Here is a 10749-nt window from a genome sequence, read left to right as displayed (position 1 = left end):
CCACTGTGGAAAATATTATGGAGGTTACTCAAAAAGTTAAAAATAGAACTATCCTATATGGTCCAGCAATTACACTACTAGGTATTAACCCAAAGAATACAAAAATGCTAATTCAAAGGGATACATGCATCCAGATGTTTATAGCAACATAATCTCCAATAGCCAAACTATAGAAACAGTCCAAGTGTCCATCAACTGATGAATGGATAAATAAGAGGTGGTATATATATATATATATACAATGGAATAGTCCTCAACCATATAAAAGAATGAAATCTTGCCATTAGCAATGACATGGAAGGAGCTAAAGACTATTATGCTAAGCCAAATAAGTCAGAGAAAGACAAATACTGTATGATTTCACTCATGTGAATTTAAGAAACAAAACAAAGGAGCAAAGGGGGAAAAAGAGAGAGAGAGGCAAACCAAGACAAAGACTCTTAACTATAGAAAACAAACTGATGGTTACCAGAAGGGAGGTGGTGGAATGGGTTAATTGGTGATGGAGATTAAGGAATGCATTTGTTGTGATAAGCACCAGGTATTGCATGGAAGTGTTGAGCTACTATATTGTACACCTGAAACAAATATTTAAAAAAAAATTTTTTTAAAGATTTTATTTATTTATTTGAGAGAGAGACAGAGAGTGACAGAGATAGTGAGAGAGAGCACAAGGGGGGAGGAGAGGGAGAAGCAGGCTCCCGCTGAGCAGGGAGCCCGGTGTGGGGCTCCATCCCAGGACCCTGGGATCATGACCTGAGCCAAAGGCAGACGCTTAATGACTGAGCCACCCAGGTGCCCCAACCTGAAACTAATATTATACTATGTGTTAACTAACTGGAATTTAAATTTTAAAAAGTTAATAAATGAGATAAAGTCCTTTTTAGTCAAATGCCTCTCAGGGGAAAAGAAACATGTAGCTAGAAGAAGAACTTTGAAAAGCCACTTAGGATAAAGGCCCATATGATACCTCAATGAGCGTAGTAAAATAACACCACTAGTTTGCTCAGCTGCTTCTAAGAAGGTTGGATTTGGGCACCTATGCGACATTTGTTTGGGTAAGTATAGTATGCAGGTTTGGGTCTATATTTGCTTTGGACAATATACTACCAGCTGAGTACTTCTACTGGGAGCTCTTTCTCTCTTTTCCCACTTCCTCTCATGCTCATAATGCTTAGACTCTTTTCTCCATAAAAGAAATATTTAATAAATGCCACTTAACCAGACACAACCCATTATTAGCTTATTTGAGTGTGTAATAGTTTGAATAGGCTCTGAATCATCTCTAAAATGCTATGGGTTGAAGATGTAATAAATGTGTTAACTACGTCTCTCTTCTTCATTTGTGAAGCATCCACAATTGCCACAAAAGCATTAGATACCTAAAAGACCCGGCCCTGTACTGATATTTATTTTACCAAATGATCAGATCCGTAAAGCCTGTCTCTGAGGGGCAGGGCCAGCCTCCCTGTGTTCTTCAGATTCTCCTCTCCCACCTTTACCCAGGGTTAAGAAAAATGGAAGCTTCCTGTGGATTTTAGTAGTTTTTGGCTCAATTTCCAGAGCCAATCCTTTCACGCTTTGTTTTATTCTCTTTTTTATGATTTAATGTAAAAGTGTCAAAAATAATCCCTCATTTTTGAGTGCTAATTCCCACACTACTCTGCATATTCCCTTGAATTACTAGCACTAAATACATACTATGAAGCTGTGATTTGTATCTGCAATTATTGTGGAGAAGGACTACTGTTATTTGATAGTCTTCATTTAGAAATAATAGGTATACTTTGATTTTCCAGCCATCTGTGACATTTAAGATGTTCATGAATTGGACCCTAACTATGATTTACATATAAATATAAGGAACTTCATATGTTCTCAGTATTCTGTGATTTTTCCCCAAGATTTTAACCATGCCATTCAAGGGAAGACTGCACTTTTTAAAAAATGGAACTTTACTAGAATTGTTCACCATATTGGAAAATTGGTTCACCAATAGCCTCTCATTCAGCAGTTGTCATGCCGCATACCACAGGCAGTCTGCATTTTTACCTCCTTTAGGATGATTCTCAGTAGAAATGCAAGGTTCTGACTCTTATATCTTGTAGTAGAATCATGTCTGCACATTTACATATTGATTCATGTTATTTAATATAAATTATTTCCTTCTATTTACCCATATTACTCCTAGGATATTGCACTGATTTTTAAGTTGTTTATTTTTTCTATGAATTTGATTTTATAGTATTAAAGTGGTATCATATAATATTTGTTATAAAATGGGACTTTGATACTGATATGAGTCTTGAGAAAAAGTGCTCTAAATTTCTGTCATTCCCATTTCTCCCCCAAATGGTTCCACTGTGTCATTTCTAAGTAAATTCCCCTGCCACTCCATAACATTTTTGCTCTAATTTAAATCTAGCTGTTCCTGAATATACTATTTCATCTACATCCCTCTTAAATAGAGATTATTAATCTCTTCCTTTCATATTCTATGTATCAATGGCATAAAGGAAACATAGGTAAAACCTTGTTTCACATTGCTGCTACCAGGTGGTCTCACATCCTTCCTTCTTAACGTATAGTCCAGTCCATGGAAAGGTCACCAGAGTTCACTACATTTCATCCCTTTGTGTTATTGTCATTTATTGAAGTTCACTTATAAGTTCATTACCTGACTCATCTTAGCTTTCTACTCCACTACTCTTCTTATTGTCATTGATGACTTAAAGCATCATATCAATGAACCATCTAAACTTTTAATTTCTATTTCTTTACTTCCTTATCCAGGACAATCCTTCTCGACAAAATCATAGGCCCCCAAAACACTTGTTTATGTTTATGTTTTATCATTATTGATTTCAAATATTTCCTCTTTTATCCATCATTGTCAAAAAGTGGAAATAGCCCAAATATCTGTCAGTTGGTGAATGAATAAACAAAATTTAGTATATTGATAAAATGGAGTATTATTTGGAATATTATTTATACTAATTAAAATAAAGTACAGATACATGCTGCAATATAAACTTTGAAAGCGTTATGCTAAGTTAAAGAAACCAGACCCAAAATACCACAGATTATATTATTTCATTTATATGAAAAGTTCAGAAAAAGTAAATATTTATATATAAAAATCAGATTAGTGGTCACCTGGGAATAGAGGTGGGAATGGGGATTAATTGTAAAAGGATAGGTGGAAACTTAGTGAAGTTCTAAGAATGTTCTAAAACTGGGTTGTGGTAATGGTTGTACAAATTGGTAAACTTACTGAAAAGTATTGAATTGTATGCTTAAAGTGGGGGAATTAGTTAAATTATAAATTTATACTGTAAATTATACTTCACCGGCCTTATGTGCCCCTTCCTTCTTAACCCAACCTAGAGCTAATTGTCATTCTCTATAACTGGCTGGGAAAATGTGGTTAACTCCATTACACCTCTCCTTTCTGATGTGTTAATCTGACTTTTTAAAGCTGCTGAATGTTCTTAGAGACAATCACACAAAGTGTTAAGTATTTCAAAATTATGATGAAAAATGTCAAATACTTATCACCACTGCCAGACAATCATACTACACTTCTTAGTAAAGTTACTTTCTAAATTTCTGTTTCACAACGTCTGTTTTACATTCATCACATCTCGTCTAAGCCAACTCCCCCATCACTCTCTGCTGATGCCCTTGTCATTTCACTCAGCTTCCTGTACCTGAAACCACACACTATGCATTCACTCTGAATAGAATGGAGAAATAAGTGCTTGTCCCAGTCTAAAAAAAACTTCTCTATTTACACCTGTATTACCCATATTACCACTCCATGTTATATTACCTATCCCATATTACTAGCAAAAGCAAAACAAAACAATATTAATCAAACAAAAAATCCTCAGTCCTGTACTTGTATCAATTTTCTCCTTTAGCACCATTTCCTTCCTTTCCACAGAACCATTGCCATCATTATTGTCATACAATTACCATAGTCATATACCATTCCTTAGTAGTCACTACCCACCTAAAGAAAATTTTGTAACCCCCATTATTATTCAGTTTTTGTCCTCTCTCTCTATTCCCCTTTCCAGGGCTCAAAAAGTTGTGCCTGCCCATTGTTTCCATTTCATTTCCTAATTTGTCTTTGGTACACTATAATTAGGCTACCAGTATACTGTAGTTCCTCTTCCATTAAAATTAACAGCTCTCGGGCGCCTGGGTGGCTCAGTCAGTTAAGTGTCTGCCTTCAGCTCAGGTCATGATCCCAGGGTCCTGGGATCGACCCTGCATCAGGCTCCCTGCTTGGCGGGGAGCCTGCTTCTCCCTCTTGCCCTGCTTGTGCTCTCTCTTTCAAATAAATAAATAAAATCTTAAAAAAAAAAAAAATAACAGCTCTTATTAAGGCCAACGTTAACCTATTTTATTTTGTCAAAACCAATGGCTGGTTTTCTGTCTTCTTCTTACTTAGCTTCTCAACAGTATTTGACACTACTGGAAATTCCCTACTTCATGAAACTGCATCTGATTTTCAGAATACCATGTGCACTTAATTTTACTCCTATGTCCTGAGTATACCATTTGAACTTTCAGTGCTGGTCCCTCTTATTCTTCCTCAATTGTCTCCAAATTTATTGGTGTCATAATTTTAAAAGTGGCAAAATAAATACCATTTTAAATATTTACCTTTAAAAATAAAACTATGCAAAAAGTAAAAATAAAAATAAAACTATGCTACAGTACTTTTAAAAATACATCCTTTAGAATGTAACTGCCATAGATATTCAATATTTATCATCATCCCTTGAAAAAAAATACATCACTAAGCTCTTCCTTACAAGTAAAGAGTAATTAAATGCTTTTTCTCCTTGAGCTTGTATTTTTATTCCACTTCCTCAACAAAATTTTATCCTAATATATCACTTATTCTAGAAATTCATTTATTGATTATCCTATACAATTTTCAGCCACAAAAATATGTGGATATATTAAAAATCATTTTTGGGTGAAAGTTTAGGTTATCATAAATTTCTATATATTAAAAATATATCTTCCTGGAAAATTATTATGTCGGTGTTACTCGAAACAATATAAATATATTGCGCACTTTGATATGCAAGTTTGAAGCACAAAGAACAGCATTGTATTTAAAATTCACTTCTTAATGAGATGGATGGATCTCTTTAATATATTGGATCATCTATCCATGGGTTAATTTTGGTTATGATAGGTTGATACAGGATTCTATTTTTATGTTCCATTTCTATAGACTTAAACACCAGAAAATCTTATTTTGTAAAAAAGAATAGGTGGGAATTTGAGGAGTTTTTATTGGACACTGAAGTCTTTGAATTCCTTCAGAATTATATGACGAAAGTCACATTATGACTAATATAAAAAATAACATTCTTTTGGCTAATGATTATTTAGGTTTTATTTTAAGTGTTGAAATTAAAGAATTGGAAACCAAATAAATCAAAAAATATTTGAAAACCCAATCATTTGACTTATTCACTTTCATAGTTTCTGGAAGTATATAAAAAAAGGCTTTATACTTAGACTCATCAAGTGACTTAATTTTATCTCTTACCCTTTCATTTATAGGCACATTTTTAAAGCTGCCATACTCAAAAAGGATTGTGAAAATTAAAAGATTGTTAATTTTAAAATATCTTTAATAATAACATGTTTGATTTAAAATGTTTTTATCTTTTCATGTGCTTTCCATACATTTTTGGCTGAATTTAAAAATGCAGGTTTAGCTCTTTCAAGTTATGGGAAGTGTTTGTCATATAACCAAAATTACAGAAATGATCAACAAAAGCAGACTTACTTTTGCAATTTTACTGTTTAAAATATTAGCTGACAGGGTTTAGTTAGGGAAGATGATCAGGTCACACATTATATTAAACTGCAACTTCATTTCTAGAGTACAAAGTCTTCAGATTCCTTCTATTATACAGATACTGTTTTCTTTTTTATCTGGTATTATTAGGAGCCAAAAGGAGAGGTTGAGAATCTTACCTTCCAATTTAATAGAAATTTATTATATCCCCTGGTAGAAGGATTACTCCCTTGGTTACCAATAAGACCTCTTAAACCAGCAGAGCTGAGATTCAGGGTCAGACTTCTTAAACCAGCAGAGCTGAGATTCAGGGTCAGACTTCTTAAACCAGCAGAGCCTCTTAAACCAGCAGAGTCGAGATTTGGGGGTCAGAAAATAAACATTTTACAAGTGGTTTTTGGTTGTAATAGTGACATATACTACCCCCAATTCTATTCCTTAGTTCCTGGACTCATGTATTCTGGCTCTGGAAGAAATAGCATGATATGTCATCCACTGTTTTGGAGCATATAGGACTGAAAACCCACTTCTTAAGGTTATGCTCACAGTAAGTACACTGAGTATTCAACAGGCTGTTGAATAGCTCTGTAACAGAGTAGTTGTTATGGAAAGGGTCTAATCAAATCACTATCCTACTAGGTGTAATCCTGGAGTCACAAGTTATGATATTATGTCTAATGTACAACATTGGTCACTGTTTCTGTAAGAAAAGACACCCAGCACAATGTCACCCACCTACCAACCAGGATAGATTTGGTAAAAGGAGGCCATGTCTTTGAGTTCCTGCTTAAACTACCTCCTGCCACCATGGCTACTTTGTCCATGAATTCATGGCTGCATGCTACGGGCCAATTTGTGTTCCCCCAAAACTTAAATGTTGAAGTCCTAACCCCCAGTACTCTCAGAATGTGGCTTTATTTGGTGATAAGATCTAAGAAGAGGTAATTAAGGTAAAATAAGGTCGTATAGGTAGCCCCTATTCTGATATGACTGTTGTCCTTATTAAAAGAGAGAGATATTAAGAAAAAGAGATCTGAATACAGGCAAGCTCAGAGATACACTACATTACTGCAGTTTTCTCATTCAGGTTTCAACAGCACTGTTTATTCTGATTATACATACAGGTCAATTAGACATCTAATTCATTTCTAGGGAATAGATGATGCCACTGGATCAGACCATTTTTTTTTAAGATTTATTTATTTATTTGAGAGAGAGAGACACAAGTGAGACAGGCAGAGGCAAAGAAAATCTCAAGCAGACTCCATGCTAAGTGCAGAGCCTTATGCAGGCTCAATCTCACAACCCTGAGATCACGACCTGAGCCCAAACCAAGAGTCAGATACTTAATGGACTATACCACCCAGCCTTGCCTGGATCAGACAATCCTGAATACCATTTCACCTTGCTATTTACAACAGAAAACTTGTCCTTCCTGCTCTTATTAAATACTCCTAATTAGTTCTGCCAATTAGAGAGCCTATTCCAATGGCAGCATCTTTCATTTTTATCACATATGGAAAAGATTCACTATGGTCATTTTTTTTGAAATGCTGGTGCAATATTCAACAATATATTTTTCCAGTATGTTTCTTTTAATGAAGTACTTTCTCTAGCCTGTATATGAATTCCTGTGGTATACTATATATTATATGTGATAAAACACGACAATGTTTCTATTGTTGTAAGTCTTTAAACCTCTTTTTCTACATCTCACAAAGACAGGAGCAGCTTCCTGTACTCACACAGGGACATGCACTCAGAAGGCCCCCACAATTGGCTTAATGTTCTGCTGCCCAAGATAAATGCAGCATGCATGTAAGCAAAGGAGATATGTACAATATTTGTATTCTCTGCTCCTTACCTCCCTGTTTTCATATAGCATTTGTGAGGGCCCATGAGCACAGAATTCCATGTCACCCACAATTCATGGAATTCAATAAGACTCAAAGCAAGTACAAGTTGTTACATCTATAAATTAAGTAAGCAGGGGTGCTAACTTTCTGTTCAAACCAAGACTTAATTCAAATGCTGAAGAAGGCAATAGCATTCTAAAAAACATGAATGACCAAGGAACTCTATCCCTTCCTATCTTGCATCTGTTACTTCCCCTTGTTTGCTGACAATTCATACTGAAAATGATGTCATCAAGGAATAGGGAAATATGGCATCACTCAGATTTTCCTTACTCATCAGTAATCCGAAGAAAGAGTGTGTTGAGAGAATGTGCAAAGTATCAAGAAATGAAATAAAAGCAGTTGAGCTAATCTTGTGCAGTGTTTCCACTGTTCTGGGAAAATGAAATGCATAGGTATCAAGAACAATGAAATACAAATTTCAGTGATTCTTATGCGTTAAATGCCCTTATATATGCATTGAAAACTGGCATTTCACAATATAAAAATGAACTATAAAATCCATGCTAATAATTTAAAGTTTCAAATAGCGAATAAAAAAAACACTACAAGTCAAGAGAGAGCCCAAAAAGGGAAGGTCTTTATATTTTAACAGGAGAGTTTTTCTACTTTTTGAATGAGGGTATTTCACATTTTTATTTTGCACTGGGTACCACAAATCATGTAGCAGGCCCTGCATCAAGGTATTTCTGGGATCTCAGCCATAATAGGCCACTATTGGGTACCGGTATCAGACAATCAACAAGCAAACAATTAGAAACATAATCGGGTAGTTGCAAAAGGCATGTGAAGGGGTTCAGAGCATGACACCCCCAAATATGTCACTTTGACACAAGAATAATTTTGAACTGAAGGCAATTGAAAAGAAGCAGACACAGGGTAAGCTGTCTGCCATCCCCTTATCTGCTTGAAAGCAGAACATAAATTTCCCTTTAAAGGTGCCCCTCCCCTATTTCCTATACCAGGATGGAGATAACATCATTCTTACCAGAGTTGAGATAGCACTGAGAAAGAGTTTACGTAAACAAACCTTCCTAACTAGTCCTTATCTTCCATAGTTTTCCCATATATTTATATTTCGCCATATATTTATTTCCCATGCCTTGCTGTCCCTAAAAGTCTAAAAGCCTTTACCTTTGTCTTGTCACCTCTCAATAAATTGATTGTCCTTTGCTAAGATGCTAATATAAGCCCAAGTTCTAACTATCCTTTTGAGTTACTCATCACCAAGTTTTATCTGCTGATGAGCATTGCATGCATTAATAAACTATTTTTATTTTGTTAGTCTGTCTTTTGACAGTCTAGTTTGCAGGGCCCTATCTGGAGAACCAAGGAGAGTAAAGGGAAAAAGTGTTTACTCCCCTACACACGTGAGCAAGACTGTTAAATATGTCGCAATGACATGTTCAAACTAGTAATATTTTTTCTTGTCTTGGTATCATAGAATAAGTATTTGTTCCTACTGTATTTCTAGAATTTTATGGTGATTATACAAATATAGATATCTGTATATCATATAGATCTATCTATCAAGTCTTTTGTTGCAATTTTCCTGGATTTGATTTTGTGATCAACTATTCAAGGAGTGATAAAATCTGGCTCTAATCCTAAATTCAGAAACTTTAGTGAAGTCATTAGAATGTGTTCCCACCCCACCCCCACACCTCCCAAAAAAAAAAAGCTTTATCAGATAGGAAAATGCTACAATGACATTTGGGAGCTTGGGATACTAGAGTTATTTATATCTTCCCTATATCACCATTGCATCTTTGCAAGTCCAGATGTTTCCCAGTCAACATTCTCCTTCTACTACCTTCACATCTTGGTTTCCACATACAGAAGATTGGTAGTAAGTTACATGGGTTATTGACCCTGATCATCATGAGGATATAGGGCTACTATTACATAAGGGAGGCAGAAAAGAATGTTTTACATACAGGTGATCCGCTAGAGCTTCTCTTGGCTAATCGTAACTATAATGATCATACAGCAGCAGCGGCCTGCTAAAAGTATGGGAATCAGTATATGGTAGGTATGAAGAAGTAGCACCTAGTTCTCCCTTTAAGGAAAGTTTCAGGAAGTGTAGTTAGCAGATAGCCTCTAGCTGTCAACTCCTTCAGTGTTAACTTCAGCTGCATAGAGTCACTTCTCCCAAGATTCCACTCTTCTGGGGGAAGCCTGCATCTGATGGCTGAGTAAGTCACAGGTATAGAAGCCTGGCCATTTTGTCCTGACAAAGGATAACTCCAACAGGTAGCCTTTGTCCCAGAACTCACTGCTGGGCTGGCCAAGACTTTATCATGCCTACATTATGCTCTCTTTCTGCTTAATCCACTTTCTCTTCCTTCTTTCACAAAGGTTATCCTTAATATAAATCCTGGACCCCAAAATTCTTAACTTCTTTTCTGAAGAGCCCAACCTGTGACACAGAATCACTGATTTTTTATTGATGAGAGTCTGGGTCACTCCAATAGGTAAGCTACTTAGACGAGTAGAATTACTAGTTGGGGATCTAGAATAGGTTTAGGAAGGCAATGATGAGTGTCAGTTATGGCCTTGGGACCGACTGCAGCATTAAGAGGGCTATAAGTCATCTCAGTCGTACTCCTCTTATGCTGTTTGAATTTTTTTTTCTACTACTGTAAAGAAGATGACAGTAAAATTCCTTTTATACATATTCCCTCATGTGATTATTGAGGAGAAAAAAAGTCCAAGAAAGAAAAATTATTGAATCAACTTGAAAAGTATTTATAATGGTTTTATATTGTGAGAGGCGATATCAATGGGTTATTCATTGTATTTAACCATGAAATTTTCTGTGGTTTATAAATATTTAGTTTTATTTTGTAGTACATTTATTAAATCAGTTTTATTATTTACAAATTAATGCAATTTGAATGGCTCTAAGAACTAGATTTTTCAATTGGTGTCCAAAGTAATTTATAACACTGGAGAAAAGTATGAGAAGTATGTAAAACACTTGGCAAATTAACAGAAATT

This window comes from Phoca vitulina, unplaced genomic scaffold, assembly GCF_004348235.1.
Source record: "Phoca vitulina isolate PV1807 unplaced genomic scaffold, GSC_HSeal_1.0 scaffold8, whole genome shotgun sequence".
NCBI classification, from domain to species: domain Eukaryota; kingdom Metazoa; phylum Chordata; class Mammalia; order Carnivora; family Phocidae; genus Phoca; species Phoca vitulina.
The sequence above is the reverse complement of the archived record's forward strand: the minus strand, read 5'-3'. Positions refer to the sequence as shown.